The sequence below is a fragment of the Dromiciops gliroides genome, chromosome 3, assembly GCF_019393635.1.
Source record: "Dromiciops gliroides isolate mDroGli1 chromosome 3, mDroGli1.pri, whole genome shotgun sequence".
In the NCBI taxonomy this organism is placed as follows: Eukaryota; Metazoa; Chordata; class Mammalia; order Microbiotheria; family Microbiotheriidae; genus Dromiciops; species Dromiciops gliroides.
Window position 1 is genome coordinate 126913225 of NC_057863.1, and position 9916 is coordinate 126923140.

The 9916-nt window shown below is 45.3% G+C and overlaps 1 protein-coding gene across 1 annotated transcript in view; it reads right to left on the minus strand.

Moving 5' to 3' along the window:
* The window catches only part of FBXL3 (F-box and leucine rich repeat protein 3), a 38919-nt gene extending 34637 nt beyond the window's left edge, over positions 1–4282 (minus strand). The window contains 1 exon segment of the mRNA XM_043991141.1: positions 4144–4282. The gene's annotated coding sequence lies outside the window, so the exon portion shown is untranslated.
* Between the last annotated feature and the right edge of the window lie 5634 nt (positions 4283–9916).

Below are 9916 nucleotides of genomic sequence, written 5' to 3' on the forward strand. Positions count from 1 at the left end.
CAGCAGCATGGACTTTAAAGGATGGGTAGGAATTCAACAAGGAAAGAGAGGACAGGAAGGCATTTAAGATATTGGGAGGTATGGGCCAGAAAAGTACAGGGTATGTTCAGAGGACAGCAGTAGCAGTATGGCAGTAATACAGTTCTCCTCTATCATAGAGCTATAGGTGGGGGCAGCTAGGTGGCGCAGTGGATAGAGCACCGGCCCTGGAATCAGGAGTACCTGAGTTCAAATCCAGCCTCAGACACTTAACACCTACTAGCTGTGTGACCCTGGGCAAGTCACTTAACCCCAATTGCCTCACAAAACAAAAACAAACAAAAAAAAGAAAAAGAAAAAGAGCTATATAGGTGACAGTAAAGTTAAAAACATGGTCTCTAAAGCTACAAAGATTGGGGGGGGGGTTAAGATTTTAGTTTCTTGAATATTAGCCAAGACTCTGAACTTTATTCTGTAGGTAACAAAGTTAATTTTAACTTCTGAACAGAGGAGTGACAAGACCATGAAAAAAATAGTTTGGCAGTGCCACTGGAAGGGGAGTGGGGGGGGAGGGGAATGCCAATTATAAGGCTATGCTACCATAGTTCAGATAGGTAGTCAAGAGGGTCTATGGTAGAAGTGTAGCAGCAGAGAAGGACAACTGGCTAAGTATGAGGTGAGGAGCTGTGAAGTGTCAAAAGTAACACCAGAGTCTCAAACAGGAGATTGGGAAAATGGTGACTGATGCGAAACAGAATTAGGGGTAATAAAAAAAAAATAGTGAAATTGACTCAATATGTCTTAAGTGTGACACAGCAGGAAAAAAAGTTAATGGGAATATTAGGCTGCATTATAAATATACTGTCCAAAATTCAGGAGGTAATAGTCCTTTTATACTCTGCCCTAGTCAGATGACACCTGGAATACTGCATCCACCTCTGGCTGCCACATTTTAAGAAAGTAAAGCTAGAGCATATTTTAAGGAGAACCACAAGAATACAAATAGGACATAGAAGCATGCCATCTGAGAGTTGTTGGAAGGAACTTCCGATGTTTAGCCTGGAGGACAAAACAAAAACAAAAAACTTACCCAACTAGATAGCTATCTTCAAGTATTTGGAGAGAAATATAATCCAGGATTGGTCTTGTTTTGCTAGTTTTCGGGCAGAACTCAGAGCAATGGGTAGAAATTGATATGGTCTTGGCCTTTTGAGCTAGAAAGGAGGTAAAAGACATCTAGTCCAACCCCCTTATTTTATAGATGGGGAAAATGAAGGCCAAATGGTGAAATGACTTTTCCAAGGATACACATATAATAAACAGCAGAGCTAGAATTTCAACTCAAGTTCGCTGTCTCTAAGCAATAGTACTCTTTCTACTGTACCCTGCTACTTCCTATTTGCAGGAAGATAAATATTGGCTCCATGTAGTCAAGTCAAGAAGCATTTATTAATTGTCTACTATGTTCAAGTCACTGGGGCTAAAAAGAAAAAAGGCAAAAACCTTGCTTTCAAGGAGCTCACAGTCTAATGGGGGAGAGAGCATGCAAACTACCTTGTATAAATAAGACATAATCAGAATAAAAGGGGCTTTTGATATTATATAGGAACAAGCCAGGTTGTTATGTTAATCAATTAAAAAGTGCCATAACCAGAATTACAATCTAAAAAGCCAAATAATTATTTTAGAGGTCAGAGTTAATATCCAACTGAAATCTATCTAGTAGCAAAAGTGTAGTCTTTCTTCCAGTCTCTTACTCTATGGGAAAGGGAGGTAGTGAATTTACCGAGAGTCAACCATTCTTTTTCTGATCATCTACATACATACTATAAAGAACAACTTTCCAACAAGTTCTGAAGCACATGACATCTTCAAGCATAGGCTGGATGATAATTTATTGGGAATGGTATAAAAGTCATTCCTGTCAAGACATGAATTAGAGTAAATGTTTGAGAGATTGTAGAAAAGAAAAAAATAGCATCTGGGTTATAGGTGTGCTGAGTTAATAAATCATATGGCATATAATCAAGCCTTTAGTATTTTTAATGCTTTTGCCAAGTAAACTCAATTTATTAATCTACCATCTATTTACCTACAATAATGTGCATCATCTTCAAAATTAAATATTTAGCCTATTTACACACAAATCTGTACTTTACAGAGTTAGACACTTTAGGATACTCACCTTTCTGCAATTAGGTCAATGAACTATCTCCCATTTTTGATCAAGTTGAGAGTTTACATATTTGTAAAGAGGGGTGGGACAGAACAAAACTGGAGAATAAAAGTCAATCAAGACTTTTTACAGAACAACAAAATTCAGGCCTCTGCAGGTACACTTGTTAAATATCAAGTTATCACCTTTCCTACTTACACATACTCCTAGCACACTGCTTTTGTATATAATTGTTGTAGGTTCTTAAATATTCTAAGGAATTGGAGTCTTTGGATTTGAACTAAATTCACCAAGTAAAATACCAGAAATGCTCCCAAGTCAAAACAATAAACATACACTAAAGGAAAGGTTTTGCAGTACAAAGAGTGACTGGGCTAAACTGTAACACTCCCCCAAAAACATTGAAATAAGACTGGCAAAAGGAATGGCCCTGTGATTTCATTAGTAGAGAAAACTCCCAGATGTAGCAACTCCTTTAATTAATAAAGGTTCAAAACTTGTCTTGGAAAGTTGGAAAAAGCAGAAGTGTCAAGCTCAGAGCCGGAAAAATTCTTGAGTCCTTTACATTGCAACCAGATTAAAATGTAATCAGGAAATCATTAACAAAAATATAATGTTAATTTGTGGTTTTCTAAATCTAAATGCAGCAGCAGGGATGTTTCTATTTGAGTTTGACACCATTTGCCTCGACACTGAAGGTTAATTTAGCCAATATGTTAGAGGCACGTTAACCCTCTGGTCTTTCTGGTGACAAGATCAGCTTTCTAACCATTAATACATGCTGCCTCTCAAACGGGAGATTTCATTTTAATATTTGCTTGTGGAATGAAGTACGTCTGGGCGAGAGCACATCCTTCATAGTTTTTTGTTTTGACGTGTATCTTGTTTGTCCATTATATATTATTAATTATGTACATATGTATATGTATAAAATGATAGTCAACTCCTGACTCACATATACTCCCACTCTGACTCTAAACAACTTAATCTCTCAGTGTCCTAGGCAACTCTCAGAGATTAAAACTTTGCGGAGAAGAAAGGTGCTGACCTGCACTGGTAGAGGGAGGGCGTTTACTCAACTAAGAGAGCTAGACACCAACGATCTAGTACCAGTTCCTAGTCTTTGGCTAATATTAAAATCCGTGTGTACTTCCAAAAGGATAACCCACACACAAAAAAAAAAACTAGTTGTTTGCATTTTAATGAACTTTAATGGATAACAAAAAGTATCAATTTCACAAAGTAAACAAGAATCAATGTAAAAGAGTTGGGCTCTCCCAAGTGAAGGCATATTATTTAAATACTACTTAATCTTCCCTCACTTTCCCTAACTTTGGAAATACTCCTCACAACTTTTATCCCAGTTCGTCATAATTGAAACAAAACTCAAGGAGGGAGATAACCGGCTTATTCGTCATTCGCTGATTTCCGCTTCCATGGAGTGTCCGGCCCCTATCCCCAACCCGCCAAATCTCGTGCCTTTCCCAGAAACGTACAGACGAGCCTGCGTGCGCAGGCTTCCCAAAGCAGTCCGTGTTGACATCTTTAATGCCACTCATTCCAAACTCCACATTCGGGGGCCCGCCCCCGCCGGCGCGCCCCACACGGACGCCGTCCTACTTCTCCCGTCCCACTTCTGAACCCTGGACGGGAGTCGCCCGGCCAATAACAACAACCGGGGCTACAGCGCAGGGGCGCGGCCGAGCGGGCGTTCACGCCCGGGCGGGGTCACAGTGACACGCCTCCCGGCGCACCTGGTGGACTTGTTTACAGCGGGGGGGGGGGGGGGGGGGGGACATGGGGGGGAGGGAATAGGGACCCAGCGGAGCGACCCCCCCCTCACCCCCGCCCGCTCCGGGTTCTCAGCGGGCGGGGGCGGCCCCGCGGGACTCCCGAACTTCCCCTCCCCCAGCCCTCAGCCGGTCGGACCCTCCCTCTCGGGGGTCGGGGGAGGGCGAAGGGCGGCCGGGACGCCGTGGCTCCGTTACCTGGTGCTGGTGGCGGCTTCCTTCACACGCCACCCCCGGCTCCGGAAGCGGCGGAGGCGGCAGCTACTCTCGCTGCTCTCACGTCAGGCCCGCCGGGGCCCCCTCTCCGCACATCGGCCGCCGCGGCGCCTCGCGCTCCGCCCGCATCCGACCCCGAGGTTCTGGCGCGGCTGCCCAGGCTGCTCCGCCTCTCCGGCCCCGGGGGCCCTCCCCGAAGCCCCTCCGCACCCGACCCTCCGACCCTCTGAAGCCCTGGGCTTTGATCAAGCCCACTTCGAGTCTCCCAGCCCCGGCTTCCCTGCCCGAGATCCTAAAGTCCCCGTCAGAACGCCGCGGCCACAGCCGAGCTTCCCTGCCCTCTCTGCGCCTCCCGGCCGCCCTAACACCCAGTCCAAAATGGCGCTCGCCGTTGCGGCCGCGCGCCTCGATTCCCCCCCACCTCCTCCCGCCCCCACTCCCCGGCGCTGGCTGACGGGCAGGCGCGCGCTCGCCACGGGCGGCCAAGGAGCCTTGAAGCCGAAGCTGGCAGTCAGGGGAAAACTGTAGGCCCCGCCCCCAGGCCTGGAGCATGCGCCGTGGTGCTCCGAGGTCTCCCTGAACTCCCTAAAGTTTCCGAAAACTCCAGATTATTGGGAGACTGAGGTGTTTACTGGGCTTTCAGTTTTCAAAGGGAAAAGTAGAGCGAGAGTCCCGCATTTTTCTTACCCAGGAAAGTCTAGGCGCGTAGTGCGGACTAAGAAAAGTAATGCAGGCTAAACTTCTTTAGTCCGTGGCGGGGCTGCCGGAGGAATATTGGGGGGGGGGGAGAGGTAGGGAAGGGGGGGTAGGGAAGGGGAGAAGGGGGAAGGGAGAAGGGGGAAGGGAAGGGGGAAGGGAAGGGGAAGGGGAAGGGGAGGGAAGGGGGGGGGGGGCAACAGGACTAGACTCAGGCCAGGAGCAGGAATGAACTCAAGGCATGAATACCGGGGAGGGAACGGGTGGGGGCGGGGGGCGGGGAGGGGAGGGGAGGGGGGATTCATTGTCTATGGCTGTACTTGTAAAGACGAGGCTCTGTCCGGGGTCCTGGTCTCTCTAACCCTCTTTGTCTCTGTCTCTATGTCTTTCAAATGTGCATAGATAAACTAGATAGATAAAATCGATTAGATAGGTAGATGTGATAGATCGATAGATAGATAATGATGTGGTGACTGTCTAAAAGAGGAAAACCTGGGGTGAGCGACTTTAGAAAGGCATAATGCAGTAACTATGCCTAAATCCACCTGTTATTTTAAATTTGTTTCTAGTTTTTTTAAAGATTGAAAAAGTAACAGAATCATTGCAGGAAAAGGTACTTACAAACACAGGGACGTCATCTTTAAACAACTAAGAAGTTTAGGGAAATGCTGGAACACAATTGGGGATAGAACTAATATGTGTTTACAATATGAGTTTCCAAAACCAAAACAAAACCCAGTGTGTAGGAGAATGGAGGTTCAGGGATGTAGTGATTTGTCAGTAGAGTGGTAAGTGTTTGACCTAGACCATTAAAGTTGTATTAAACTGAGTCCCCAGAGTAACAATGTTATTTGAGCTGCTGCATTGAAACTGGAATATTTTGCCAGTTTTTTTTTTCCTTTAGTTTTCCTAAGTGTTAGTACTCCCTCCAGTGATTCAGACCATTATCTTTCCATTTTTCATCAGATTATCCAGTGATTAAAATCAAACACCTTGAAAATAAGGGCTTTAAAAAAAAATATTTGTAACCCCAGTGGCACAGTAACTGGCAAATGTTGTTTAGTCATGTCTGACTCTTTGTGACCTCATTTGGGGTTTTCTTGGCAAAAGACACTGCAGTGGTTTGCCATTTCCTTCTCTACCTTACAGATGAGGAAACAGGCAAACAGGGTTAAGTGATTTGCCCAGGCTCAAACAGATATTGTCAGTGAGAAATGGGTAATTGTCTCCTCTCAATGTGGATATAACAGTCAGTCATACTCCCCTGACCTGTTTGTAGGACAAAGGTCTCAGATCCCCTCCTCCCCCTCAGGTTAGCAAGGTCACATGGTTCAGGGAGCCCTGGTCTCAATTAGGTCCTCTCCAGAGTTCTGTCCATATAAGGAAGTATAAGGTCCACTCCTGGAAGAGGGGTGGGAATACTGCATTCCGATTAGCTAGTTTTTCCTTGTAGATTGTAACCCTGACCAGTGATGAAAAAGGGGAAGGTCCATTCGAGTTAGGGACTAGGGTATAAAACAGGGCCTTCAAGCTCCCTTTCGGGGCACCCACTAGCTGCACACTAGGGTGCCTCCTCACCAGAAGAAAATAAAGCCTTTGTTACCTCGCTGCTGAGTTCCTGAGAATTATTGAGAAGAGGATGGATTTTTCCCTCACAATTGGAGGTTCCACCGAGATGTAAGGAGCAGCAGGGCCCTCCGGGTTCCAGCACTCCCAGTGCCCTTCACCAGCAATGGTTGGAGCCAGAGCCAGAGCCAGAGCCCGGAGGGGGCCACCCCCAACTCCTGAGTTCAAGGAACTCAGCAGAGATGTCGCAAACGCAGGGTGGAGCAGGCTCACCAAGGGGGTAAGAATTTATCAAAACAGGGACTGCCTGTTTTGGGGAGGAAGGAAAAGTCAGCGCTCTGGTTTGTTAGGCTCATGGTCGGGAGTCACTGCTATAGGTCTTTTGCAGGGGTATTGGGTGAATTTATAAATGAAAGCTTGCCTCACATGATTGTGAGGATAGAGCAAAATGTTATTGGGCTTTAGTATAATGTTTTCTTTGGGTGGGAAAGCCAGGAGAGAGGTCCCTGAATTTCATCTCATGAGAAGAGAGCATGGTGCGGAGGCGTGGCTTGGTCTGGTGGGGTCATCATCTGACCGTAGGGGTATCTTGTTGGGGGAGGGCCATCCCCACTGGTGGTGGCTGAGGGAATTTGGGTGAGGAGCAGCTCCAGATCGCTCAGGTCATCTCACTCTCCCCCTCACACCACAGGGACAGCAGCCACACCTAATCTTGTCTTCCCTGGCGGTGGAGGAGACTGGAGTGAAGGGTGGTGGTCCTGGAGTTACTCTGTATCTCTTTGGGAGTGTCTGTCCTTTGGTTTGGTTTTGTGGGGAGGGGGTTCTTTTTAATTTGCTCCAGGAAACTTCTAGGGTAAACTAGGCCCATTAGAAAAACAAAAGGGTTTGCTTGGGAAAGGTAAGGGAGGCCTATGGGTCCTAGAGTCTGGGATTAACAAAAATCGTTAGCCCCAGGCAATTCATTTGCTTGGGAAAGGGGAGTGTGAATTCAGTGCCTTTTCTTAGAAAAGAAAAAAAAAAGTTTGAGAATTCTACTTTAATATCCTGAGAAAACTGATTCCATGTTTTAATTGGTAAACTGTTGACAAATGGAAATTACGGTAATATTTAGCAGTTGTTGCATGCTATTGTAAATTGGTTTTGTGATTTTGCTAAGGGTTAAATACTGTTTGAGTTTATTGGCTAACTGAAAGCCTTCACTGAAGCCTTTAGATATTCATTCTTTTACATTAATTGCCTTTCTTCTGAATTACAGATCTGAGCAAACAAGGTACCAACTATCTATGGGGAGAGAGGACTCAGTTTTCCCTATACTGTATTCCATGAGACTTGCCAACTTCTGTTCTTTTATGGTAACCCCCATGATCATCCCAGGTGGCATGATAAACACAATGTTGAATTGGGCCATGGCAACTGGTATCAATGGTATTAGATTCTTTAATTGTCTTATTAAATTAGAAGGGTAAAGATGATCACTTTATGGACTCCTTTGCAGGTGGCTTGGGGAAGTTTTTAAACAGCATGGGGGATTCTTGGCATCTCTCACTGGAACAGCTTTTCACTCCTGATGCAGGATTCTGGGGTTCCTGGATTCTCTTTCTTGGTTTTGGGTGTGCCAAGGTACCAAGCGGTTAAAGTCTGTAGGTGCCAGTTGTGCCAAGGTGCCAGGCGGTTAAAGTCCATAGGTGCCAGGTGTGCCAACTAGTGTGCCAGGCAGTTAAAGTCCATAGGTGCCAGGTGTGCCAACCACGCCAAGCAGTGTGCCAGGCGATTAGAGTCCATAAGCACCAGGTGTGCCAAGCAATGTACCAGGAGATGCCAAGCAGTGTGCCAGGCGGGGGTGGTCCCCAAGAATTCAAAGGGTTCATTAAAGATGAGGAATGCCATGTCTAGTGATACAGAAAAGGAAGAAAGTACACCTCCCTAAAATTCCCAAAGACAGCTCTTTGGGAAACAAATTAGATATTTGGGATAAACTTGAGAAGTATAGAGGAAAATGCAAGAAGAGAATGATAAAATATTATATTTTTGCCTAATATGGGCTGGGGTTCCCCTCAAGGGAGGTTCAGCCTTTTTGCCTAAATTTGGGTCTAATGAAAATTGGGTATGCCAAGCCTTAAATGTATATGTGATCCTTACTTGGGAAGGGAAACAGAGTTCCCAATAATAGAAATGAAAAGCATGTTTCTCAGATATTTCTGGCCTCTCTGCCTCTGTTTCTTTACTCTGACAGAAGGGACTTCTGGCCTAGACTCCTCAAGTTTCCAGCTCACCAAGTTAAGCCTGGAAACTGGGTATTGATAAGAACCTGGAAGAGCAACAAGTTGGAGCCTGATTGGGAAGGGACGTTCCTGGTGTTACTTTTCACTGACATTGCAGTGAGGACTGAGGAGCAAAACTGGACTCACTACTCTCAAGTAAAAGGGGCATCTTTTCCAGAAGAAAAACCAGAGCCAAAACATGAGCAGTGGACTGTTAATAAGGAATCTGATTGACCGAGGGTGAAGCTTAAAAAGACTTTAATGTATGATGTACTAAGCCTGGTACAAAAAAGGGGAAGGGAGGTAACATTTTGGGGTAGTGGGAGCTGCTCAGGCAAACAAGTAGTAGAGGAGCAAAAAGGATTTTGGTATATGGGCATCTGAAGAAAGAACTGATCCCGTAGGAAGAATAGGAATATCCTTTGAAAATCTCATGGATCCTACATCCCCCTATCCTTTTAAGACTCCAGAAATAACTTCTCTAAGTCCATAAGGGAAATTAGGAAACTCCTGAGTTACAGGCCAGTGAAGTTAAGGATGTGAGACAGACAATGGAGACAGACTGGGTTTGGAGATTCAAATGCTCAGATGGAATGGGTCATTGCTTTGGGAAGACCAGCTGCCCATACTCTAACCCCTGCAGGGGTTCTGGTGTCTCCTTCAATTATACCAGAACAGGTTGGCAAAGGGTGAGAGTTGCAGGGATTTGGAGCTACTCTTCCCTGTGATAAAAAGGACAGCAGAAAAGATCATACCCACTTTTGTTGGAGTCCGAGGAAACCATCCTGCCTGTCTCTCCAGATGGGTGAGAGGTTTTCTGGTCTTGGGTAATATGAGTTGTGTCCAAACATGGGAAGTAACTGAGAATAACTCAGTAGATTTTTCATCTCTGATCCTCCCCTGAGCTGACTGTGAGATTTAAAATTGGATATTAGATCATAAATCTCCCTTCTTTAACCTTTCCCTTAATTTATCTCCCAGACTAGTAAATGGAAGAAGCTTCTGGTTTTCTAGTTAGAGCTTTTATTGTATGGTAGTCACAAGGTGATGTTGATTAGAAAGATAGGAAAGTAGAAATACAATACAAATCGTCTTAAGTCTAAGCTTAGTCTATATTCTGTATAAAACTCACCAAAAGCCTAAGGCCACCTTTGGGGAGAGAGAGAGAGACCATGTCAAGCGAGTGCTGCTGCTAACCTCGAGCCGGGCCCAGTCGAACTCTCGTCAGCATC